Genomic DNA, 27,969 nt, shown 5'->3' with positions numbered 1-27,969 from the left:
TGTTGATTTATGAGACTGATCAGTAGCTTTAAATCAGAATCAGCAAACTGTGGGGTGGACTGTCTAATATGCCAGCCCTTTTATTGTCATGTATATTCTCTCATGTTTTAATTTTATATTAGACATTAACTACCATTATCTTTTCAATGCACTTGTTTGTCTAGGGTTGACATTTTATTCTACATGATGGTATTTACTGATTAGATCTAAAGTTAAGAGGAAAATTAATACAAATGAACAGTTTTGTTCTAATTACATCAAGGTTACTAGACACTCAGTCTCTTTCCAAACATCTCTGTAGTTGCTTCCCCAGAAGCAGGCTCACAAAATACACAATTAAAATAATGCTAAATCCCTGATGGGGGAAGGGATGGAAAAGCATTTCTGGCAAAACCAATATCTGCACAGATGGTGAGAAAATTGATTGTCCAGCCTCCAGCACTCTTGCTTCGACACAACACAGGATATCCAGATCAAGTGTCCTATTGAGTTACAAGAGCCTGTTATAATCCAGTTCACTCAGGAAAATCAAGGAAGATTTGCCTTGGTGTCAAAGTAAGTTATGGTACCCTAAATATTACTGTGATGCCAAATCAGTAGCAAAGAAAAAAAAATACATAATTTTTTTCAAGTGTATGGTTTCCATAGTTCAGAGGAATGTCAAAATGTGAAAAAAAAATTAAAAAAATACATATTACAATAGAGAAAAGGAAGAAAAGGGTTTACACTTGGAATTGTTATTCTTCCAGGACTGGTCTTCCCCTAAACATCATTATTTCAATAGTTGGCATATTGGACCATATGCACAAATGTATTTCCAGTGGACTTCAAAGAAGTTGACAAAGGGACAAATTCTACCCTACACGAATGTAGGATAAAATTGAGATTCTTTCCAATGCCCTCAATGGCCTTTGGATCAGCTATTATGTGCTAATTTAGGCCAATTTGTAAGACATCACAGAGTTAGGCTCATTGGGACATATTAACTTTAAATCCTTGTCAAATCCATACACCGTTTCCAATCCATAAAATTAAAAACCTCATAAACGTATAAATATGTTTATTAGTCTTCCACAGACAAACACTGACTAGTAAACATTTCAAAGTCTTCATCCCTCTAGCCTCAAGGGTGTCTTCTTTAAAGGAGTCATTGATTTTTGTCATCAAAAACCAAGTATTCAAGTAAAAGTCTCAAACACAGGCTGATGGTAAAGTACCAGGATTCCCAAAGGTGCCATCTGTAAAAGGATCATTGATTTTGACCTTTTGGGTGGATTTGTCTTTTTTTCGTAGTGTTTTATTATGTGCATCAATAACAGGCAAGGCAAGGCAAGACAAAATGTGAGAGAGAAAATATTACTTTTTAGAGCTTTACATTTGGAATTCTGCCAAGAAAACATTTTGCGTTACATTATCCAGTGTTACCAGTTCCTAGTCCAAGAAAATCTCTGAAAACTGAACATGACTTAGACCAAATCATCTGCCCAAGAATTAGTACAATTGTCTGTTCTTCTCTGAGTCTACCATTTAATGGCCTTAAATTCATACCACATGGCATCAGAGCCACTAAATTAACACACTATGTTTCCCATTATTAAAGTGTAACTTGTTATACTTTGCCACGGTACAATGAACTTTTAATTAGGAGGAGGCAATATTCAAAGAGTCAGATTCTGCTGTAAATCTAGAGAACTCTTACTGAAGTCCATGGAGTTACTCCAGATTTACGGTAGTATAATTAGAAGCACAATATGGACCAACATTTCTTGTGTAGAGAATGCTTTAACATTACTTTCAGTTGTGGGTGGGGCTATCCTGTCCCTCCCTTCTGCACCCCATGGGGGGAAGAAATTCCCATCCTCAGACTGCAGCTTTGTGGAAACAATCTCCGATTCTAGATTCGTGGGGAAAGGGACAAAACATCAGAGGATAATCCTATCTGCTGGGTTTCCACCCGTCATGAGGTGTATGGCATGGCCTCAGAGAAATTGTGTGCACGTCATGAATATGATCTTTGGCAAACTCCTCATGAGCAGACCTCTGAAAATAGTGGAAACCCTGTTCACTGCAGCTGATTTGCTTATTCTGACTTCTCGCTGGTTAAGTCTGCATGCAGTCTGACTGGTCTGCCCTCATCTCCCCCAATCACACAGCCAATCTGCCAGTGGAGGAAGGAGCATGGAAGAGTACTTCAACTGGTGCCAGATATTGCTTTGCAGGAGACCAGACCATCAGGTGAAGCAATGGCCTCCTGTCCTGGATGATCATAACAGAGCACTCTTCTGATGCCAACCCCTCTGTGTCATGAGCCTGATCCTAGTCCAAACACTTAGAGCTGCATTCTACTACCACCTGTATGCCACGTGATATCTTTTTTAATGAACTCCAAACAGGAGTGCCATGTAACCTCTCTTTTCTAGCTTATACTATGTTCTGTTGATATTCTGCCATTCCTATTCATATGCATCTTGGGTCACATTAGCCTTATATAAAGAGGGAGTACAGTGTCCAAATATCCAAATCCATTAAGGTAAAATGGATGTGACTTGCCCCATTAAGCAAGTTGCATCTGTTCTTGACTCCCCAAGCATATGCTGCTTGTGAAAAATGAGGAGTGTAAGTTACATCCACAGTGCCTAGCTGTACTCCAGCTGTGGAGCATTAAACTTGTGCTCCTTTTCAGCTCCTACAATGGATTTAACTAAGGGCAATTTTGCACATTAGTAAGAATTTTTCTAAACAAAACAATCCTTTCAGTGCAAGTGAAGAGGCTTTGAAAATGATTGCAAAGTGAATTAGGATCACTTACAGTAGATAGCTGTTGACAGGATATTGCTTGCAATTGCCATGAACATACATTGATAGATGCCAGCAAGGAAGTTAATCATTGAAATAATAAGGACATTTCGACATATACATGAACAGAACATATTATGTTAAAAAATTCCTGTCATTTCTGTAAGGATATTTCCTTTGGCTATAAACCTATATGCATTCAAAACAGTCCATGAGTGATTTCATAGTCTGAGTCGCCCAAATGATTCTAATCCACTTTGGAAAGAAACAATTTTATCCTACGGATTGTGTTTGCACACATCCACTTTACATGTAAAACAGATGTTCATTCACAGAGCAATTTTACTGAACATGAAGAATGTCAGACAATCTCTCTGGTGCACTCCCTGTTTCAATCTTCTTTGGAACTAGCTAGTAGACTACAGGATTGTCACCTTGTTCTGCAGTGAAGTGCCTAGTATTTAGCTATTAATCAAGACTAGACTGGTTTTTAAATGTTTCAGCTGCATTTGTTCCCAATGATCATATGTCTCTGGAACTGTTACCCAGCAAAGAGAGCGATCTTCCCATTGATGGGATTTATTAACCTGTGTTTATTAACCTGTGCACTAGGTACAAACCCACCAGGTTTAAATGATTATGAGAAATGCAATAAAGTAAGGATTTTCTACTGCCCCTTTTGGTGTGTGCACATGCACACACTCTAGTACAGGCCAAGATAATGAAGAGGAGAATTCATTTAGGTGTACCTGGCATCACTTATGTAGTAAATATCTCTGCCACCTTTATGTGGACTGGAATGAGATCAAGAATTTGCAGTAGGGAGTTTTTATTTTTCCTGGTCAATTATTGGTGAGCTTCTTTCTTACTCTGCATTAATTTTAGAAGAGCCAAGTGTGTTGGGTTTTCCTCCATAATTGTCTTCTAGCAGCTCAGGGATCTGCAGAAAATGAAGATCTAGATGCAGACTGTGTGGTTTTGGTAGGATCCCCATTGCTCTGGGTAACTTTGTTGATTAGTTGTCTTTGTTGCAAGTGAGGTTTTCATTTTTCCTGCTAACTGAATCGGCCTTAGGTCTAGTAGGACCCTCCACAGCTAAAATATTAATGCTTCCCTACCCTTTTGGGCATTTCTGCCCTTCTCTCTACTTCTTCTCCAGTCTCTATCTCTTCCCCCACCTCTTTCCTGTTGGTCCTATGGCTCTCTCTGTTCCTCCTGCCTATGTTCTCTCCCTGAGATTCTGGGAGAAACTCAGTGTTGTCATACACTTTCAATTATTTCAGCGGAGTTGCATCTGCTTACATCAGCTGTGAATTTGACACTTCATCCCTCCTCTTGTTCCACTCTGACCCCATTCACTTCTCTCCTCCCCGACAGATCACATTTACACACACTCCCACTTTCCAAAGCAATGCTATTCTAGAAGAGAGACAGCACTCACAGCAGAGGGAATTTTGGTGTTTCCTGCAGTGTGGCATCTTAGACAATTACCCAAAATACTGTCACTCAGGCTGACAGTATTTGCCGGTTACAAAGGACAATATAGTTGTCCCTAGAGTTTGCCTAGATTCACTAAGAGGACCAGCAGTCAGTGACACAGAAGCTCCTGTGAACCCTTGATCAGAAGTAGAGCCTGGATTCAAGGCAGAAGCATGAGTAATGTGAACATTCAAAAAAGATACTTCATAGGTGCAGTCCCACGAGAGATTATTAATTTGTGTAAATCTGAAATACGTTGCTGGGAAAAAATCACTGCTGTGAGCAGCTGGGGTTTGCTTCTTTCTGGCACTGCCATTCCTCCTTTTGAGATGTTCTTGTGTCTGCCGACTGGTGGTCAGAAACTAGGGGAGACTGACCGATTAGTGGAGTCCTCATCTGGTGGATGGTCATGCTGTGTGTTTGGCCTGTGCATTACTGCACCTGACACTCAAAACAGGATTCACACAGTGCCCTGGAAGCAATTCTGTCTGAAGAGCCAAAAGGGAGTCTCCCACTGGGCAAGCCAGCAGGTGCTAAATATATGCTAAACTGGTCTCAGCTGGAAGTCACTCTTTCAATGGCAGGGGATTGTCGTGCATATTCAACATTTGCTGAGCTATTTAAACTAGAACCATTGAAGGAATAATGTTTCTTTTATCCCTTCTAACCTATCATTAACAATAAAGTTAGTCTGTCTCGCTTTTCAGGCAGGTTCAGTAATATTGTAAATTTAAGGGAAACTGCTAATGGGAGCAATTAAACGAACATGAAAACAGCTTTTAAATAATAAAATAATAATAAATAAAAATAATGAGTGTTACCAAAGTGACTTTCCATTGAGAAGACAATGCATAGTTTCTTCCCATAAAAGAGTGGGGTTAAGTCACTTGATTTTTCTAATGGGTCTGTGACCAATTGGCTTCTCTTGTTATGAATAAAACCCATTCTTTCGGTATTGAGAGCTCTGTGTTTCATATCTGGAGGGGTCAGATACGATTATTTTCTTGGTAATAGCCCAGGAACTGAATTATGTTTACTATTTACTGTGAATCCTGATTTTCCATGGTTCAGCTGTTAGGTTTAACTGTACACTCTGTGTTGGAATGGAGGAAAAAAAATCAGGACTTGGGCTTGTGAAATCTAATCTTAAGGGGCAAAGAATGTGAGTTTCCAGATATATACATAGTACTACACTTAACTGATAGTAAACTTTCACTCCCTACTAAGCATTTTAGACAATTCTTTCCACCTTAAGAATTCTCTGATGCAAAGCAGATGGTTTATTATGTCTAAATTTCAGACACTTACAGGCATTATTTAATCACAGGCTAAGGTGGTTCAAATAATCATTGGGACTGGGGACATATCCTCTTATATGGTTTGCTGTTTACGTGAAAAAGTAACAATGGCGTGTTATGACAAACATCAACCGTACGTAGGTATACTTTGGGTTTGTCCTCTGATAACTGGAGACTATGGATTTGGGGGGCTGTGACAGTAACCTTCAAGACCCAGCTAGTCGTCTGGCTCATCCTCTCAGCCATGCCAAGTGGTCTCACCAGCCTAAGGAAATGGTTTCAAGGACACCAGTGGGGAGGAGACGGGGAGGAGGAGAGGGACCGACAGTGAGAGGGAGGAGACTTTGCAGGGACAAGCCTTAGGAGCAGTCAAATGCACAACAAAGCTCAGGCAATGGGCTATGTCATGTTATTCTTAACTTGTGAGTACAGGATATATCAGAAAGATGGGTGAGTTCTGGGGACTAATAGTGCACACATGCATGGAGTGGGTGGAGACTCTGCCACCTCCTGGGGCAGAAGAGGGATGTATAAACTTTAAAAGCCACTATAGTGGTACATACCCCCAAAACTGGAATGTTATTGAAATAGGCATATGGTCTAGTAACAGTAAGACTAGGATTCAGTGCCAAGATTCCTATTGACTTCAATCATTGTTGGATCAGGCCCTGAGCTAACTGACTAAGACTCAAGGCTACAAGACATTTCAAATTCATTGCTCTAAAAATGTTTCCAATTAGTAAATCTTTCACGGCCATAAAACAATATTTTGTTTAATTTTAAACTTGTTACAGATATTTATTAAATAGTCAAGACTGTATTCTCTCTCCTAAACTGGACCTGATATGTACTCTCTCCTCCTAGCTCTTTGCTTAATGAAAAAGCCCTAGCTGTTGTCATTTTAAAAGACGACAAAAGAAATGGGAGACTGGAAGACAAAGGCAGACAAAATGCATTAGCAGGAATGTCTACAAAACAGTTGTTAAAATGAAAAGCTTTTCCGTAATTGAAGAGTCCTGGCTGCTGTCTCCGTGCAGCAAAACAAAAGAGAGGGCAAGTGTGAAGACAAGGAAGGAGCTCTTCATTAGGAGAATTGTCTACCCAATGTTTCCTCAAAACAAAAGCTTTCTACAGGACTGACAATTCCATTAAAAGGGCAGGAAGTTTGCTATGGAAAAACGTTCAGTTTTAGAGACCAACTTTTGGGGTAAATTAGGGTACATACCGTACTTTCCAAAGTCATATTCTGATGGACAGGGTGGGCCTTAGGGTGATATTACAGACATACACCTGCTCTCAATAGGACACAGATGGGACTTTGTTATCAACAAAACCTTAACAGCCACTGGACCTGATACTCATTTACACCAAGGCCCCTTTATGTTACACAAATAGCACAGCTAGGCATACATTACATTCACACCCACATTAAGGCCCCTTCACAATGCCAGAGTGATGTAAAGGGATTTTAGCATAATAAGAATTGGGCCCATTAGGGCTTAGTGGGTAGAAAAATCATGGGAAGTTGGTTTAAAGTATCCTTTAGCCCTCACCTTCCCCTATTTTAATTTTACATTTAAGAGAAATGTGCTGGCGTTCTCTCCAAATGTAACCAGTTCCTATAACCTTCCATTTCCCTGTTCCCACTCCACCCTCAGTGCCACTCTGCCTCTGTTACAGCCAGCAAGACTCCTTTAAGGTTTTCTTCATCCTTAAAAGGCAGGAGAGTGGGGCCCTAAATTAGCTTTGAAATCAACTTTTTAAAGTAGGACTTAATAAGCCCAGCTACTTCTCAGGAGCCGCTTGGTGCCACTTCCTTTCCTAGTCTTGCTGTGAAACTCAGCAGCAATTGAGAAGTGCTGGGCTTGCTTAAAATGCTGAATTGAAAGCTGATTTAGCTCTCTTCTCCTGCCTTGTCTAGCAACCCATATTCCCAAGCCTAGGTAGATTTCAGTTAAAAGATCAAAGGAAAGTTACCAAGAAACCCCCCCCCCCCCACACACACACACACAAACTTTACTATATAAAGTGGGTTTTACTGATCACTTCTCCCTCTAATCTAGCCTTTGACTAAAACAATGGAATCTCTCTAGACACTGCTATAGGACTAGTGGGATAGAAATACCTGTTATACTTGCCTTTTTTCCTTTGAGTCTAATGGGGAAAAAGGCTGGAGAACTGTGATCTTTTCCAAATTTCTTGCAATATCTTGTGAACAGCTTGCTCCAGTTCTTTGCATTAACCTCCAGACCTTACTATTTAACTGCAAATAGAGTGCGGTCATGCATCTCTTAGCAAGGCCTGGAAGGGTAGCTGGTGGCACAGCTGTATTTATAAAATGCCACACAGGCCCTATGATGAGGATGTCAAAACAATCAAGACCTCTTTAAAGTAAGTCTGGATGAGACAGGTAGCTCACTTTGGTGTGAAGTCAGACCTTTCCTTCTCCTAAGGTGTCAGGTTTGAACAGCTTATCTGTAAAGCTCATCCCATAGATATGCTCATGTGAGCTCAACTGATGTCCATGTCCAGTGAATCCCAGAGATCTAAGGCATACCTCACAAGTCTTGCCTGACTGTTGTAACTGGGCAAGGGCTGCTAAAGTGAAAAGAAGTGAGTGAGCTAACATGTGCAAGTTGGAATGCAGGAACTCTGACAGGAAGGAGTCTGGAACTATGTGTGGTCTTAAAGAGGAAAGGAGTGAATGTGGCACATGTACAGGCAACCAAATTAAACAAGTTGGAAAGCCAAGACTCTAGTAGGGGACTAGCACTCAGGGAGTTCAAGCCTCCAAAAATGGTGTTGAAGTTACTCTGATGAAACTATGCAGAGGCATGTGATAGAGGTTGCCAGGAGGTGGGACCAACTGGTGTGTTAAACTGTGTTGAAAAGCGGGAACTATCCATATGCTAAGTGGGTATGCAGCAGAATTAGGAGAGGAGCAAAAAGTAAAGGGGGAGTGTTTTTTCTTTTTTTTTGATGATTTGTTGTTCTTTATTGGAAACACACTATTCAATGACAGCAGAATTATCGGAACAGATCTCAATGCACAGGTTTGTACTGTGAAGGCTGGATATGAAACAGTCCGTGGAGAGCATGGCATTGGAACCACAAACTCTGAAGGGGAAAATAGTCCTACAGACTTGTCTGGCACTGGACTTGGTGGCTACTTTCAGAAGAGTAAAAGCCATCTCATAACATATTGCAGTAGAGGACACATGTCCCAGATTGATTTCTTTTTAACTTTATTTAATTGATTTCTTCTTTTAAAGAAGAGGTAGATCATGAATAACTGATTATAAGTTAACACCCAGCAAGTGCACTGAGAGACGACACAGACTTCTACTTATGGACTTCAGAATACAGAGACCTCAGAAGCACCTGAGCCCTGGAAAGGCATAATTGATGGAAACTTAAAGATGGGAATAAAAAAACCCAACACCCTTCAAATGAGGAGTAACAAACAGACTCCCTGACTACACCCAGGGATGTACGGAGAACAAATGGTACAAACTAAACTTAACTTAGCTGGAAATGGCACGTGAGACCAAGGAGTGCTCAAAAGGATAAGCAGCAAGATTTGGTGGTGGACTCATCAAGGAAAAAAGAAAGAAAAAACTAAGTCAGGCCAGCAAGCTTGAGCAATGATAAGATGACAAAATGGATGCAAAAAAGAAGTTCAAAAGAAGCATTCCGAAATCTGAAAGTATGGTCTGTGACAAGCAATCTGAGTAGAAGGACACGAGGAAGAAGGAAAAAACAATTTATAGACTTGTCATTTTCTCTCCTGCCATGGCAAGGGATGTGAATGAGTTTGCTTATATTAGAAATGAAAATGTTGCGAACAAACGGTGAATCAACAAATCATGGAGTGATTATTTTGAAAGACTGATAAATGAGGAGTACCCAAGGGAGGAACTAAGGACATGTAAGCCCGAATGAGGGTGGGATAGATTGTATACAGGAGAAAAAGATTGCTGCAGAGGCACTTAGGAAAATGAAAAAGGAGAAAGCATCTGGGCCAGATTAAATACCTGGGGATATGCTGAAGCCATTGGGAAGGAAAAGGCATAAAGTCTGTTCAATGACATTCTTAAGAAAGAGAAAATGCCAGACAAAAGGCATAAATGCTTTGTGGTGCCTATTTTTAAACAGAAAGGAAATATTACACTATGCAAAAATTATTGCCCAGTTAAGCTGATGTCACATGCTAAAGTATGAGATAAGATTATTGTAAAGTGCCAGTGAGGAATAGTTCAAATTTGGAAAGCTCTGTATTGATTCATACTAGGAAGGAGCACAACTGATGCCATTTTTGCACTATGAATCTTCATGGAGATGTTCAGAGAAAAAGAAACAGCAACTGGGCTTGGTCTTTGTGGACCTGAAGAGGACGTATGGTCATGTACCAAGATAATTAGTTTGGCAGAGTTTATGATGGAGGGGTGGGTCAGAAGGACATATCCAGGACATGTACAATGGAGTGACTTCCATAGTCAAAACTAAATGGGGCTACAGCAGAGAATCTCCAGTAAGTGCTGGCCTGCATCAGGAGCAGCACTGAACCCCTAGTAATTTGGGTTTGTCATATATGTGATAAGTGAAGATATACAAAAGAAGCGGCCTTGAAACATGCTGTTTGTTTGCTGCTGACTTAGTGAATGTGTGGAAGACTGAGAGACCCTGCAAGCCAACTTTGAACAGTGGCAACTTAGCTTTGAGCTGCTGGACTTCATAATCACAGCCTCAGTCTTACCAAATGTTCACTCCAAGGGAGAAAGATTCACAAAAAGGATATCATAAGAGTGAAAGAAATTAAATACTTACAAGCAATGGTTGCTGATAATTGTGCTCTCCTGAGTGATGCCCAGAATCATACTAAAGCTCCTTGGTGCAAAATGGGAGGAGCTGACTCCAGTTCTTTGTGACAAGAAGATGCTAATTATAGTTAACAGGTACAGTATATGAAACTGGAATTCAATCCATCCTATGTATGGAACAGAGACTTGGCCAAGCACAAGAAAAGAAATCAGGATGCCTTCAACCGTGGAAATAAAGATATTGAAATGGTCAACAGTGATAGGAAATGAAATGAGGTTGTAAAGGGGCCTAATCAGAGTTGCTCCAATTGAAGACAATTGAGGGAGACCCATAAGTTGTTATTAGCAGAGACCTAAGAGCTATGTCAGAAGAATAGCTCTTGCAATGATCATGGCTGAAAGATGACCAAAGGGGAGACCAAAGACTTGGAACATGGACTTGATATCAGCGGACCTCAGAGAGACCACTCTACATGACAGCCTGGCATATGAGCATGAGTTTTGGAAGAAGGCTATAGAAGTCATCAACCACAAATATGGAAGTGGCAAGGAAGAAAGAGAGGAGATTTAGGTCATGCATATTGACTTGTTTTGATGACAGTCTAAAGTTTAGTAATAAACTGTACTCAAGAAAATTAAACTGTTCCAGAGCAGTACTCTAGAATTGCAGTTTTGGGAAGAGCAAAATGTGACAGATCAGATGGGGATGAGGAGGGAACAAGCATATTGGCACTGCTCAGGACAGCCTTTAATTTTTAAAGAAAATGATCATTCAGAAGAGATTATGACAGAGATAAAGGGATAGAAGGGGGGGGGGGAAGGAAATAATAAAATATCACAGAATAGGTGTCAGAGAGCTTGCCATTAAAAGACAGACATTGTATAAAATCAATAACTGAATTACAAAATGGTTTAGGTCTCTCAAATTCATTTTTCCCCTTGTATAAGATCTGATAACTTTGATAATTCTACGTCCTTTAGGGAACTTTATTATGTAAAGGCAATGTAATATTTATTGGTATATAAGACTGTCCATCTTATTTTTTCCTTCTTTCAATTTACCTCAAAACCTTTTGTAAATTTATGTATCTTGTCACTGAAATATTTATGCAAGGAGATTCCAGAGGGAAACAAACAATCTTGTTTTCACAGGTTGTAGTTGGTGCTCAGAGACAACTCCATGGACTAAGCAAACAGTGAGAATCAGAATTATTTTTGAAAATATTTGCCTACAGAACATGCTCCTCACCATTTTAGTAAATATTTGGAATTTGAAGTTATAGAACTAAAGGGCTAGATTTTCAGCTGTTGTAAACTAGTGTATCTCCACTGAAGTCAAAGCTACAAATCTGATGGGGATCAGCCTTAAATTATTGTTCTGGTTCTTTATCATATTTGATTTGGGATCTTATTCTTTCAAAACACAACAAACAGATCAGGTCATCTGTCACACTGATCTAAATTTAAGCTACTTCTTTAAATATGCTATTCATGGTGTTTGTTTAAAAATGTTCTGCTTTGAATGCAATTAGGAAAATGAATCTCACTGTGAAGAGTGAACATTAGACAGCTTTCCTGAACAAGCAAACATGGGAAGAAAACATCAGGTATTTGTATTGGGGAAATGGATTACTGAATAAAATGGTGAACAGCACCTTTGATTTAGGTTTTCTGTTCAAGGTCTGCTCACCTCCAGGATGATTAAAGTTGTTACAATCCAGCTGTTCAGGGTCTTAGGTGAAATCAATTGACCCTGAATTAACCTGACTTCACCTAAGACCCTGACTGTACAACTATAAACCACAAAGTCCCCCTTTCCCATAATTTGTCATCCCTTAGTGAGGATCCAATGTATATGGAGAAGGAAATAGACTCTTACCCCTAATGTTGGCTTCTTTATTTCAGGGTTGACCTGCTTTGACATGGCTGTGTGGCACATCTTATTCTGCCCATGTTGTACTTGATATAGCATATCAAACTGAATTCCGCATCTTTTTCAATTCTGCACAATTCTTGCTTGGCTTACTTCTTGAATCTTGTTTCCCAAAACAGTTTGTCTCACATTCCCACCCTGCACTTCTCCACTAACATCAGTCTCACCACCTCTCCCACTTCCATTTTTGTGCTTTCTTCCCAGCTGCTCCCAAGGCATGGATCCTACCCCTAATCCCAGTTTCAACCCATGCCCTTTTCTTATTCCAATCCTTCTTAAGGCTTCTTCTTCTTTGATGCTCACAAATAGTAACCCACAAGAAGTCACATGCTTTTTTTTGGAAGGAAGGAACTGGGGGTGGGGGAAACAAAAACAGACATCTTCACTGGGTCTCATTATATAAGCTCCTCAGTGCAGAGAATGCCTTTTTGTGTGTCTGAAAACTGAAGAGTATGTCATGCTTAACATAGAACAGGCCAGATCCTCAGCTAATGTAAATTGCCCTAATTCCATTTAAACCAATAGAGCTATGTGGATTTACACCAGCTGAAAATCTTCCCACAAAATAACAACAAAACCCTCCCAAATAGAGACAATTAGGAAAAATTCTTAAATCAATCTTGGTACAGTATGCACAGGCAGCCCTGAATGCCTGTTTCTACACTGTAATATTGTACCTTGCCGTATATGTTCAGGTAGCTTCCCTTGGAGAATTCCATCAGTCTCATATGGACAGAAAAATGAGAACAATAAACTGTTGAAAAGGTCACCAAGATATACAAACATCACAGATGGCATAGGTGAAAGCACTGCAAAAAGCAAAGTGAAAGAAGACTATTGGGGGAATGTCAGTCTTTAATTGGTAGAGTTAATTGCATGCCATCTTTATTAATATTAACAGGATTACTGAAATTACATTTTACAACTACTTGCCAACTGGTCCTTACCCTAACAGAGAACTGAAACACAGCCTCCCCCTTCACTGACACTCCACGCTGAATCCCCATTCAGTGGGTATTACAGGTAACTAAGAGATCCAGCGCTCACAGAACTGCACTCATCTGTCTTATGTCCAATATAGGAAAACGTCCTTCTCTCTTTCCCCGCCCTCTTCTCCAACAAAATTACTTCACAGGGAGCTATCTTGAGATTCAGTGTTTTAAACTACACTTCCAGAGCTGGAATAAACATTTTCTGACTCACGTATGTCTAAAAATCCCCAACTCCTTGTGGTATATGTTAAAAAAACAACTTAGGAAGAGTACCAGCACTGCATTCCCAATTTCCTCAGTAACTTTGGTCTTACCAAGATGACACAAGGATTTAGGATTACATTCCACCAAATTCAGGAGTTGGAAGAAATATATATGCAGAAGGTTGTTTAGATATCATGATTGAAGTCCAAGATGCGTGGAGAACTCAGCTTGGCAAAACAAGCTGAATACGTCCAGCTTTAGCATCAGATTCTTGTGTTTGTCAAGAAGTGTTTAGTCTTGAAAAGAAGTTAAACTGGCAGTTCTGTGAAATGACAAGCACTAGTCACCATTAAAAAAGTCAACATATCCCAACAGCCAATGAGCTAGAACAGTCTTTCCCCATATTTAGAACCGGAAAGAATTGTGCTATTTCAGGCAGCACCGTATTGGGAACCAAACTAGCTATAAAAATGTAAAGAATCAAGGCCAAGATATTATACACCAGACTGTCACTTAACAAAACATAAGCTTGATTGCCCCTGACTCTGTGTAGGTACACAAATGAAAGGAGAGGGCACAAGGACATCCCCCCTCTCCACCATCATCAGATGGGTACAATCTGGACCTTACATTATCTTGAACTAAAGATTCTTTCAGGTTAATGTCAGCCATGATATTATTTCCTCCCAAAGCAGGCAGAAAAGGGATGAGCCCCAGGGTCCTGACTACTCTGCACCAGCCTGTGGACTGTGGACCAGTAGCAGGGATTTTCTGAACACACTGGAGCTACTGGAAGCAATATCCCAGCAAGAGCTCCTAGCAGAGTGTGCACAATATAGCCTGTATTATGACTTTCTGACACTCAGCCTAGAACAATGAATATTTGAACACCTTAACGTATTGTATGGAATTAAATGTTTATTCTATAGCCACAAAGGAAAGAAAACTCACCTTGGAATAAAATACAACAGCAGCATCATATATTATTAGACAATAGTAAAGAAAAAAAAAGATTCCTCTTCACATGTGAAGAAGGGATGATCTGGGCCAAGGATGTGCAGTAGGATTGGAGGAATTGACAACAGCAGTCATGAAGACTTCACAACAGTTTCCTTGGAAATGCTGTTGATAAAAAGGTGCTAAATTCTCACTTGCTGGAGTAGTTTTGTTCATGATAAATATCTAAAAAGTCTCAGGGCAAAATGAAGACCTACATACGCATAAACATCTGTCTGATCATATTGTAAACCAAACAGCATAACAAAAACTTCTCAAGAAAGTATGCACAGATAACCATAAGAGTCAGGTTATCAAAATGAAAAAATAAGCATGTCTTCTTCTGGGAAGTCTGCTATACTCCTGAAGCTTAAGTACCAGTAGTCAGTGTAGACTTGAAAGGTAATAAGGAGCATTACCTTTTAATTTATTTAGAGCAAATTACAGCTCTCAAATCCACATGGCAGTTTTGTTGGATATTCTATTTTCCTAAAGCACTAATCTTCCAGTATTCCATGCACACAAATGTGGAATATCAAAATCCACCTTGTAGATCTGAGATCATAATTTCATCCTCTGAAAGTATCTGGTGGGGAATACTTGTTAAGATTTGAACGACACAGGTGAATATTTTTAGCCTAAAATACTTGCTTTAGAAGAGAGAGAGTTACAAAAATATCAAATAAAAGGAAATCAATAGGAAAGAGCTCTTCCTAACCACTAGACCGAGTCTAGCTTAGTACCGCTGTGGCCCTTCAGATAGGACACAGTGGTTTAAATGAAGGGTCATGGTCACCGTATTAAAAAGGTATAGGCTTACAAAAAATAAAAAGGAAAATCTTTTATGTTAAAAAAAATGGTTCTTCAAAGCCTTCCAGAAGATCTAAGAGACTCAGAAGAGAAAAAGCACTTTCTCACTGTCACTTATTTTTTTTCCTCTCATTTCTTTTTTTCTCTTTTATTAAGGAGGAGGAGTTACAGCAAGGATCAGACTTTGTATTCCTTACTGGAAGTATATCTCGATTAGCTTTCACAAAAGCCTTCTCTTGGAGCACCTTCTCTTGGAGCACTGTTCATTTAGAGCCCTAACTAGCCCTGTGCATTGGGTAGGGGTTCAAAGTCAAGGTGAGAAAGGAAGAAAAGGATGAGTATAAAATTGAACAAATAATTTTAAGCCTCTTTTTTTCCTTTGAGGTTCGGAGAGAATCCAGAGCCACAAAACCAAATCTGACCCTCCCCCCCCCCCATCCCTCTGCTAGGGGAGGGGATTCCATGAACACACAGATTCTAACAATGATCCAGCCAGTTTCTGGCAAACCAGTGTATAGTGCGCCTTCCAGGCTGGTCTATTGTATGCCAGTTGTACTTTATCTGCTGCACATCCCACAAGTACACTTGCCCCATATAATCCTGCTAGAGCTTCAGTGATGTTTTGAGATAATGTAATTAGGAAAAGAATCTATTTCCATGTCTTAGACAGCGGAGAAGCAATACATTCAGATCAGTGAGTTCAGAGGAGAAATTGTTTCAGCTGCTTTCAGACAAAGAAAAGCATGACAAACTTCTGAATCAAGCACATGAATTTCCTTCCTACATGAAATGTTTCTTCTGGCCTCATAATTTTGCCACATTCCTTCCCAAACAGCATTATTCCTCCAGCCTCATGGACTCCCCCATGCCTGCATCATCAGTTAGTTGCTACCTTTAAAAGACCTTCTTCCCCATTCTCTGCCATCCTATATCCTTGATCAAAAGATCACTAACTTTTTCAAAGAAAAAATTGTGAGGTTTTTTTGTGAGTTCCTTGCTTCATTCTAGACAGCCCTTATGCCCCAGTGAAGGCATGCTACCAGGGGCACAGACACAGCTGAAAGGCAAAAGGTCTCTGAATGAAGACCCCTGGTGTCCTACTGATGCTTGAGAATTTGGAAGACAAGGCCTTTGGGGAAGGTTGTGGAAAGGACAGGATGGAAAATCTCTCTCATCCTAAAACGGAACAATGAGGGACAAATTTTTGTTAGGAAAAGTTCTCAGAGCTTTCCTCCTTTTCTGCCAATTCCCCAGTTTTCCTACTGGGCAGGCAATCAGGCCCTATGTCAAGCGTGCCATTATATTCTACTGATACAGTATTTGATATGACAACATATTTCTGGTGCAAAAACATATGCTTTCTTTTCCAACTATATGGCACCAAAAAGATTTCTGAGGCCATTACTCACAGTTGTTTGGGTTACAGATAGAAGGGAACACATGAGAGACAGAGTATGCCTATTGGCTCTAATCTTCACGGCCATGCTTTTGCCCAAGGCAGTAATTGAGTCTATTCAGAGACCCTATTGTGCTAATGTCAGTGCTGTGCTATTTTCCCTTTGGTTTTGATTCTTAGTCTGCACTGAATTTGTTGTTTAAAGTTAATGGCATAATTTTTCAGACTTTCAGCCATTTTGTCATCTTCTACATTTTCCATTTATTTTTATTATATAGATAGTTTTGCTGAATTAAATAAAATGAGGTTAAGAAGGTTTAATCAGCTGAAGCTTCCTTCCTGTAATTCAGGCTCAGATTGTGGTCAGTCTCTCCTGTGACTACAGAAGAGTTGAAGCCAGAGGGTTCCCCCTTTCCTTCCCCCAAGTGGCAGTCAGCTACAAGATGTAGTCCTTGCAATCCCCTTGGTGCCTCTTAAGGGGCAGACCAGTATTAAACCATCAGTAATTTATGTGACATTATTATGGAGTCATGGTAAATGTCCCATAGTTAAGGCTGAAGTTAGCTTCCCATTATAAGCCTGATTGTCAACGTCCCCAGCCACAAAAACAAAACAAAATACACTGATTTGCTGAACATTTCCAGGCCACATCTCATCTCAAAGGAGAGTTTTTTTTTCTGAGAAGTGTAAAAACCAGGAAGGGAATTTGAAAGTTATATAGTGCAAGGCTAGCCCCATTGAAGTGAATGGTGTTTTGCCAGTGGAGCCAGGATTGCACCCATAATGTTGTGAACACTTACTCGAAGTTTGCTTCTGAATTTTTCTCCAACTATTTTCTGGGGGGAGAATCAGAAATATCTCCCGTTGGCTTAGCCTACAAATTCCAGGTGTGTTTTGTGTCATTGGCCTGCCTGAGTACTGTCTTTTCCTATTATCCTGGGAGTGCCAGTGGGGGAAACTATAGCTGGTGATAATGAGTGACCAGGGACTCATTAAAGGAGGGTTATTAAGAGGAGCCAATGGGATGCTGATGAGTGTGTGAAGGAGGCTGGATGCAGTGTTATTTCTCCCACCCCACCCGGTCCCCTAGTTTAATCAATTAAAAAGAGTCTGACTATGGCTAAACTTGAGAGCTTACGGTAGCACAGATGCATTGGTGCTGCTGCACCTCTGTAAACTCTCTAATGTAGTTGCTCTACGCTGACGGGAGAGAGGTCTCCCATTGGCTTAATTACTCCAGCCCCTGTGAGCAGCGGTAGCTATTTCGGCAGGAGAAGCTCTCCTGCTGACATAGTGCTGCCCACACTGATGCTTATGTAGGCATAAAATAGGTCACTCAAGGGGTGGCTGATTCACTGAGCGACATAATGTATATCAATTTAAGTATCATGTAGCCAGAGCCTGTATCTTTAATACACATCCTCTTCCTCCTTGTATGAGTGATCTTGAATACAATGTGAACTGAGGGAATGGCCTAAGGCTACTAGTCATTGGATATCTTCTAATTCAACTGCCTCTACAGACTACACTAGAAAAACAAGAGGGACTGCATTCAGGATTAGAGTTCAAAAGAAAACTGAATGCTAATTGTATTGTATGCCAGAAAGTCTCCTAAATAAGACTATTGGTTGTGTTTGTTTTTAAGGCAAGGTTGACCAAACTAAGACCAGCACACAAGTCACATAGAGCAACCCACAGAGGACCACAAATCAAATACAAATGAAAATGGAATGACACAAAGAAATGAAATATTAAACTAGGCAGAAATACCTATTGTCGTAAGAGAAAAACCAAAGAAACCAAATCACAACTCTAGAGCTAAAGAGGCAAGATGGGTGAAGTAATAACTTTTATTGGACCAACTTTTCGGTTGCTGAGGTAGTAATCTTTCAGGCTTACACAGAGCTCTTCTTTAGATCTGCATCCATTACCTCTCTAATATCCTGGGACTGACACAGCTACAACAAAACTGCATACAACTCCAGAGCTGGTCAAAGAAGTTTAGATAGAACCACATGTATGAATATACAACTGAAATGCTTCATGAAATCAGATTAAATTCAACAGGTGTATATATATATATATATATATATATATATATATATATATATATTGGAAAAATGACAATCAACATGGCCCTTTTCAACATTTTCAGAACAAAATGTTTTGATTTGTTATAAAAAAACTGTTTGGAATTTTGTTTATTTAGTACCATTATAACACAATGCAAAATAAAAAGAGGACATACCAAACCAAAACATTTTGATTTTGTCAAAACAGAACATTTTGAATGACCCGAAACAAATTATCTTGGGAATTTTCCTTCACACAAAATTTCAAAATTTTTGGATTGTGCTCTCCATTCAGAATGAAGACAAACTTCCATCTTCCACACAGCTCTACACAACTCACTATGAAACAAGCTAAAATTCTAGAAGAGACAGGCAACTGGATTTCACATCATCTTACACCTGGTGCAATCATTGTGCAAAGTGGGTGTATAATGCTACCACATCAGAATGGTAGTGTTTTACATCCACTTTGCATTCGTTACATTGTTCATTTAATGACAAGATGCTGGGCAATGGAGGAGCCCAGGATGTTCTCCTCAGATAATTACCTCTTAGCACAAATTACTTTAAGTTTAGGGAATAACTTCTGTTAGACATACAATGCTCGCCTATGCTGCTGATTGTGAGCCAGAGGCTAATACCTTGATTCTTGCCAAGAACCTCCTTATTCCATGAGTAGTTCCTGAAATAAAGCAACAAAGAAAAAAAGGGAAAAAAAAGAGATAGGGAGAGTCTTTGGCTTGAAAAACTTCCTTGCCTTTCTACAAAAATTAATACTTTACTTTGCATTTGAAAAAGGACACAACAAAGCATAATCTCAGGGGTATGAGGCACTCTGCCTGTCCCCCACACTAACCAAAGGCCAAATAAATGTTGGCAAACAGAAATGTGATGAGTTATGGTATTTTCTTTACTGCAGTAGCTGGGAGGGGAAAAATTCCCCTAGAAAGCTTAAGAAGCAAACATGAAATAGGTCTGGAAATTCCTATTTGTTGATGCCCCAGGGCAAGTACTTTTAACACCTATTTTTGAAAAGTACCTGCCCAGTGAGGCACCTAACTCATTAAGTACTGGCTTGTTTTCAGATAGAATCTCTGATGTGATTGCTGCAGTGAAGTTTACTAGTGTTTCTCCGAAGAGGGTAATCTTAGAACTAAAGAGGGTATTAAGGAAAGTATTTATTGAAATATTTTATTTCCTGGGATTTTATACAGCAGGGACCCTGAACATACTAAACAGTAACTGGGTTTTAACTCCAAAATTGTTCTTCATTTTAAAGTCCTCTAAACTGCTGATTCCACATAAGGAGGAAACTTGCATGAGTGCCTAAATTATATCCACTCTAAAACTGGTTACACAGGTTTAATGTGCTGATTTAAAGTTCTTTTTCCTTCAATAAATTTGGCATTCAGTGTATGAATTTCTCATTCATGGTACATATGCAGTGCTGAATAATATCATTCCCTAATGGTCAGAAGATGTTCTCCTAGATTTAATTGTCAGTTCTTAAGGAAAATGTCACAAGATTACCTTACCCCCTGCTTACTGCTATTCTAGCCCCTAGCAGGAGGGGATCCCTTTGTTTGAGGTTTACTAATAGTTTTTATTTCAGACATATTCAATTCTTAGAACCTTGGAGGCTTTGTAACCTCACTTAAAATGTGGAGGTATACAGTAAAATGCCAGGCATATTGAGATGAATCAGACCCACCTGAGCATGAATGAAATGTAGTGAGAAAGTCCCTTCTGGCATCCTTTCTGGGATTAGTAATTTGTGAAACTGTGGTGATGCAAGTGAACAGCATGAGAAAGCCATTTCCTTCCCCTTTGTCCAGTCTAAATGCAAATCTGAACTTTCTTGGCAGTTCATTTGCATATTAATGCATGTACTATTCCACTTCAGAGATCACTTCGGATTTTCTAAATTGAGTTGGGTGGGTGGGCTGAAAGGAAAGGGGTCATTTTTTACAGCTGTCTGTACATTCCTAGACACTGTGCACAGAAACAGACAGACAGAAAGGCATTTTAGGAGCCTGACGACACTTCCCATTTGCCAGCTAGCTCAGTGAGGTGGTAGGGGATGGAAGGAACAAATGACCAGAAGCAGGGGAATGTTTCATGTTGCTTTCTTGAAAAAAAAAACAAAAAAAAGATGATGAAGTTAAGAAAGGGTAAGAGAGCACTTTGGGCTAATTAGCATTTCCTCCTGGTAGTTTGGGAAATGTCAGCCACCAGTTGGTGGCAAAATAAAGATGTAATGTGAGTGATAATGAATTAAATTGTGGCTATTTGCATTGGAATGCTAAGATAATGATCTGAAATTACTATTGTAAATATTCCCCTTGACAGTCCAAAATTAGACGTAAAGCCAATAGCACTTTGGATGAACTTTAAGCCTTGAAATCACTTTTAATGCTTTACACTCTTTTTGGCTATGACTGGGTTTCAGAAAGTTAATTTACCTCTGTTTTGTTCAAGCTGTTTGGTAATTGATGCATATATCATGGAGGTTTTAATGAACAACTACAGGGACTATTTAGTTTATTTACCAAGTACAAGGAACCACCTGATTATTATTTCTAATTCAAACAGACAAATGGAATTGAGCACAGGGGTTGCTGTTGTAGGAGGAAGAGGAGTTTGGCTACGTGCACCAGAGGGCAAATATTTTCAGAAACTGAATATTTCAGGTACGTTTTAATGCATTAGCTTTATTTATAGCTCTGCCATTAACATTAGGAGTCACTTATGGAGAATTTGTGTTCCTGCATCTACAGGATAGAAGTCCTGTTGCACAAAGGTTAACCAGCAACACACAGAATCGGTAAATATCTTCACAACATCAGTTGTGTGAATAGCTCTCCAGTAACAATCTATTCTAATAGTGCATTTAAAATGAAGGGTTTTTTTAAACCCCTGACTATGGAGACAAATTATATTATATTTTTAAAATAAGAAATGCTTTATTTAAAAATAGATTATGAGAAAGCTATAGCTATTGCCTAGAACTGAGGCATACATCTGAAAAGCACTTTTTTTTTTTTTTGGCATCATTAAAAATAGTGATTTTTTTATTTTTTAAATCGTGAATGACTCTGGGCACTCAACTTAAGACAACTTTAAGGGGCCTTCTTTTCAGACAGAGGTCTCAAGTTGTGGTTTCTGTGTGTGCGCCCATCTGCAAATATGGGACTTTATCAAACTCTTTGGGGTAACTGAGATCCAGAATAGGAAACATACATTTATCTGGATTTGGTGGAATATATATTCAGAAAATGTCATTTTCTGCTTTTGGAGCTCTGCAGCAGAAATCATGCCCAAGGCAAGCCCTGCCTCTTCCAGTAGTGCATATCACTTCTTACCTACACTCCTCACTGGTCTGAGAGGAATAGCTCTGCAGAGGACAGTTAACTCATTGCTTTTGCCCACTGCTTCTGATCCAAGGCTGATTAGCTTTTTCCTTTATCTAGCAGTTTCAGTAGCTGTCCTGCCCCCCCTCAGTTCTCTTGAACAGTTGGTGAGTTCACATATGTTTTGCGTACATGTGTGCGCGTGTGTGTATCACAGGGACGTTAGCAGCTACAGAAAATTAATTGCCAAAAATAAACAAGCCTTAATATAAAGCTAGGGTTTGCAAAGTTAAAAATCACTCGATGCCAGGATATCCAAAATATATAGTGCAAGAACCGGTGTTAACTGATTGCAAGTTCTTCAGGGCATTGATAGTCTTTTTTATGCTGTGTTTGTACAGTACCTAGCATAATGGGGAACCTGTCCATAACTGGCTGTAAAAGACCCACACCAAACTAAGAAAACAATCATGTCCTCTTTGAGAAGATCACCTGGAAGGAGCAGTCTTAAAGTTCATAAGACCCTTACCTCAGGCCCTCATTTGGGCCTCCTAAAAGTACAGCAAGCAGTCTCGGAGCCCAGTCAGGCTATTGCCTTAGAACCTGAGAGAAGAGCAAAACCAGGGCCCACTGGGCTTCCAGCCAGCTACTCAGCTTCCTCTTCCTGTTCATAGCCCAGCTCCACCTGGCACAGGGGGTTCTCATTGCTCCCCAGCTTGCTTCAGCTGTACATTCTAGACTTTTCCTTAAAGGGATACTACACCCCACCAGACTAGGACTCCTGGGTGCTACAGCAATGATGACTGGATCGTATTACCCCCGTTATATGTTTTGTGCTATATCACTAAGCAGTTGTTCTGTCGTGTTTCAGACAAAGTACCCTACTGCAGGAGCAGCTGTCATTGAGTGTTCCAGTTCAGATACAAAATGTTGCTGAGTCACTGCATTTCCTCTCTCTGACACATAATATGCTCTCTTTCTAGACTATTTTCTTGAATCTGAATAGGTAATTAGACAGGAAAATACACATTTGGCTGTTCATCATAACTGTCCTGTTTTGTGCAGCTCCCTGTGTTTCATTTCTCCCTGAAGAGAGGGTATCACAAATTTCCCCTCCCCCCATGTTCCTTGCTTCTGCAGTTGCCAAGGTAAGACATGAAGCTGCACAACATCTGACAGCTCTGGTGGGGGGAGATGAGAGGAACCTGGAGGGTGCCTGGAAGTTGCTGATTAGTTGGGTGCTGTGGTAGGCAGTAGGGTATCCAGGCATGCTAGGGCTTTCCTCTCAACTTGTCAAGCCCCCAGTGTCAGCTACAACACATGATGGAGAACCCACAGTGAAGAACATAAATAATTTTTCATGCCATAGACTTCAAGTCAGGTGTGATTCCTTTCCTTTTGTGTAAATGGTTCTTGGTATAATATTTGTGGGAGGATTCTCTTTCTGCTGTAAATAATTTTTAACAATAGAAGGGGAAAAAAGACACCATTTTTGTGGTGAGTAGGTAACTTTGGGACTCAAAATGAGTGACAACCCTTGAAATGAGGTACTCTAGTGGTTACATGTGGGCTGGGCTCTGTCTGTGGGCTAGAGGGATGCAGTTGTCTCAGGGCTGGGTTCTTTGTGAGGATATGTGGGGATGCTCAGTTCAACTATTGGGTCCTGTACTGACCCACTCCCACAGAGCCCCACCTCAGGAGGAAGTGTGGCATCCCCCCCACCACAATCTTCATCCTATTCCCCCCCCATAGAGGTAGCTCAGCCCTCTCACTGACTTACTTCACTGTGTTCAACCCCTGCCGGGGTAACAAAGGGCTTTCGTCTAAGCCCAAAGCCAACATCAAAAGAGTCTTTGACCCCACTGGACTCAACCTTCAGCCCCCTTCTTTCTCTATCAGCGTCTACAGAAAGTGCACCATCATCTCCGCAGCACTTCCTTATGGCAGAAAATGGGCCTGCTGTGACCTACCTCAGTTTCCCTTCCTTAATGAGGTCACTTAAACAGCCTGGTCAAGGAGAAGTCAACCACTCTACTTTACAGCAGAGCACCAACCTTTAATAAAGCCTTCTGAAAGGAGCATTATAAAGGGTTTAAAGGCTTTTACCTCAGAATCCAGATTAAGACTTAAAAAGCCCTCTCCAGCAGTACTGTCTCACATTTCTCCACTGCATGAAAAGCTATGCAGTCTTTCCCATGGTTGCCCAGGGTTTCTCCCTGTCTGTATAGCTTTTGCCTTTTCAGGCCCCTTACAAGCAACTTTTCTCCTCCAGAGTTTTTTTTCAGTGTTCTCTCCTAAGCCTTTTATTAGGCCCAGCTGTTCCTTCCTTAATTAACTGCCACTAACTAAATATCCCCAGGTGGACTTGGGTTGGCTCATTCGTTTCAGTGGAGCCTATCACAGGCAAGCTGGGCATCTGACCCTTTTAAAGGGCCAGCCCAGTGACATGCTCCTATCAGTACTGGTATCTTGCTGTCTAGCTGCTTGCTCTTGGACTCCCACTGACTGAACCACCTCACCCAGGTCTACCTTCTACTAAACATCTCTGGCAGGCCATAGCCCTCAGTCAGTTCCTAACTTGCATCCAGCTTCTTGCTTCATTTCAAAGCAGCCTATCCACTTTCCCTTTAGTCAGCCCTTAACTGCTGGGTCTTCCTCCTCATTCCCTGAGTTCTGGTCCTCTGGGACTCATTCTTTACATGCCTCCCCAGATATGGCCTCACCAACTTCCTCCTGGCTGGGGCATCGCAGCTTTGGATTTAGCTTCCTGGTTCCTTAGGCCTTCTCTGCTTCCTCTTTGTGACCCATCTGTGCCTAGGGTAGCCACCTGAAAATGCCAAGGTCAGGGCAGGCTGCAAAAGGAGAGCAGATTCTCCCAGTGCTGATGGCTGACACTGAAGTCAGGCTTCCCAAACAGCCACAAACTGCTTCTGATTCCCCACACTGATTATCAAGAAGCCAGTTCACAAAAGAACACAGCCCCCTTTACTGCATTCCAGTTCTTGGCTCCCAAATCAGCCACTAGGTCCCATAAAGAGCTCAGTTCTTTAAACTTTGTACTTTTTACTAAAAATGTTCCCTGTGACCCCAAAGGGTCAGTCACAGCACCAGATCAATGGAAGTTTGGATCTTACCCAAAATATCACACTGCCAGCCAATCCTTTAGTAACTAAAACTAAAGGTTTATTGTAAACAGAAAGAAATAAACCATAAGAGAAATGTTAAAGGGTCAAAGCAAATCAAATACATACAGATGATTGTAAGTCCACATACATCAAGTCTCTGGGAGAATCGTGGAGTTGCAAGCTTGTACAGTTCCTCTGGTACACATCCAGTACCTGGATAAGTCTAAGTCCTTCAGTTCAGTTGGAAATGAATTAATCCAGAGGCAGGAATGTGTCTGTAGCTGAACAGGAATAAAGCCAAAATGGATTCTGTGGCTTGCCCTTATGTACCCTCTGGCCTTGGCCATGCTGTCTTGTGGAATGTTACAAGAACTAAAATGGAGTCCAGGGTCACATGGGCCAATCCAGTCTTCAGGTATGCCTTTAGTTTCTTCCTGGGCCCTTTGCTTCGGTAAAGGTTTTGATGGACCATTAAGCGGGCTATTGTCCTGCCGCCTCCCTATCTGGGGTGTGTCTTATACAGCATAGTTTGAAACACAGATACATCGAATATGTCCATAACTTCCATTACAGATATAACACATGAACATAAGTATTACCATCTTTCTCAGCGCATAACATCCTTTCTAACAGTACCTTACATGGCATATCTTACATGAAACGTTATGATTTTGACATATTATTGTTACACAATACAGTAAACACTCCCCCCCCTCAAGCCAGCCCATGTGACACTCTTCACACTTTTAATTACCACACCCTGCATGGGCATAGCAGGGCAGAGTTAACTGAAAAGGGCTGACTAGCCCTGGACCTCTTGGCTCTGAAAGCATCAGGCCATCCTTTAACAGTCCCCTCTGTCCTGCCAGGTGGATTTTACCACTACTCCTGCCTGGCTTTTCCTTCCCCTTTCAGATCCAGCATGGGGAGTATTGAGAGGGGAGGCAGAGAGATAATCTATCCCCCTGCAGAGCTGAGCAGGAGTAGGAAATGCAGTGCTATTCCTACAGCCCAACTTGATGTGTGAGATCTGGGCATATGTGACAGAGGGACATTGCTCAGCTCTGGTTTTATGGATTGAAAACTGAAGCACAACAATAATTTTTGTGTCATAAAAATGTGTAAATATATATTACTATGTCTTTAACCATAAGAACAGGGATAAGAAAATGTGATAGATGTGCAGCTGGTATTGTTGATCGAAACTTCTCATTTGAATTTCTTGGGTTGGAGGGGGGGGTTAGTTTGATTGTGCCCACTTACCTTTGCATTCACATAGCTTTGGACATTTAATTGCCTTGGTTTTTAAACAAAAGAAGGGAAAAAGGAATTGCTCTTGTTAACAGTGCTACCACTTAAAAGGTAGGGAATAGACTCTGAAATGTTCATTCTCTTTAGGTTAATGGGGTGGCTGAGGTCTCATCTTTGTTTCACCTGTTTTCTCTGGTTGGAAACAGTTTTCTGCTAGGTTAATTTGACAGGGAAGCTGCACATAGTTCATATTCTGATGGGTCCACTCTAGGTTTCACCTCATCAGTTAATGTGTCAAAATACAGTTTGCATTGTCTGCAGTAGATCTTTAAAATGTGTTGGCTAAAATGTTTCAGCTAACACACCCTAGCAATACATCTTTTATCCTAGGCCCCTAGTTTAGACAAGAGTGTTGTGGATAGCAACTACAGGAATAGCAATTAAAGGCGGCAGGGGTCAGGTAGGATCATGGGCACAGGGGACCAATCAGCATGGTTTGTCCAAATCCTTAGCTATGCTAAATAAGGCCCAAGATCTGAGCCCAGTGTGCAACCCATGTAGCTGGGGAAAGTAGCAAAGGAACCCAATCTGTGTAGCAACCATAGAGCTGTCCTGCAGCCTTAGCCCTAAGCTGCATAATAGCTACCAATGCGCTAGTTAGATGCCAACCCTTCCGCAGACTGAAGGGATGAGGATCCGTCTAGCAGCAGTGGATCCCCTAGAACTGCACTGATACACAAGGAGCCACGGAGGAGCTGAGCTCCATTTCCTGCAGGCGGTGTGTACAACTGCCACAAGTCCTGACTCTTAATTACAGAATGGAACTGAACCAGTTCTGCTGTCAGTACATGAGTGTGGCTTCGCACACTCTGGATGCAAGGGAGGCTGGATTTGCCCCCTAAGCGGTGACAAGCAGCAGCAAGTGTTTACAGAAAAAGGGAAGTGGGGCCACATGAAGTTTCAGGATAGTAGGGGAGCACGGTCTATGCTGGCAGCAGGGTGTATGCCACAATGCACAGCAAGTGCTCAACGGAAGCGCAGGACACACAGCACGTCTGCTGCAAGACAAACGGAAACAACATGAGAAGCAAAGCTGATCAAGAGATGACAAGGAAAGGCTGATGGGAAGCCCTGGAAGAATACAGGTCCTGGCTGGCTGGAAGGTTGACCTATTCCGCATGTAGGTCAGCCTGCCATATGTAATGAGATGTTGCAATATGCTGCAAACTCTACTGCAAGAAACTGCTTCTATAGCTTTATCTCTTTCCTATTAGGAATAAAGGTCAAGCACAGGCACCTTCTGTTCCTGTTGGCTATTCTAAGCAAAAGCCTTGGAAGGAACCCATTGCAAAATAAAATTGAACTGCTCCAGGCCAGCAACTTACATAGCCAATAGGAAGGCAAAGAACACATGCAAATAGTATGGTAGTAAATAATTTAATTTCTT

At 40.8% G+C, this 27,969-nt stretch overlaps 1 long non-coding RNA gene across 2 annotated transcripts in view; it reads right to left on the bottom strand.

Annotated features, from left to right (window-relative positions):
* Positions 1 to 24,445, bottom strand: part of LOC137147643 (uncharacterized) — a 75,234-nt gene extending 50,789 nt beyond the window's left edge. Inside the window, exon 1 of one of the 2 annotated variants that reach the window (XR_010918282.1) lies at positions 24,253 to 24,445. This is a non-coding gene — a long non-coding RNA (uncharacterized lncRNA). Of the gene's footprint in view, positions 1 to 22,675; positions 22,927 to 24,252 lie in introns of those variants that run through there. The other variant, XR_010918281.1, reaches the window with a different exon arrangement.
* Between the last annotated feature and the right edge of the window lie 3,524 nt (positions 24,446 to 27,969).

This window comes from Emydura macquarii, unplaced genomic scaffold (assembly GCF_026122565.2).
Source record: "Emydura macquarii macquarii isolate MOO-44397 ecotype Brisbane River unplaced genomic scaffold, CSIRO-AGI_Emac_v2 contig_561, whole genome shotgun sequence".
Classification (NCBI taxonomy): Eukaryota; Metazoa; Chordata; order Testudines; family Chelidae; genus Emydura; species Emydura macquarii.
The sequence above is the reverse complement of the archived record's forward strand: the minus strand, read 5'-3'. Positions and strand labels throughout refer to the sequence as shown.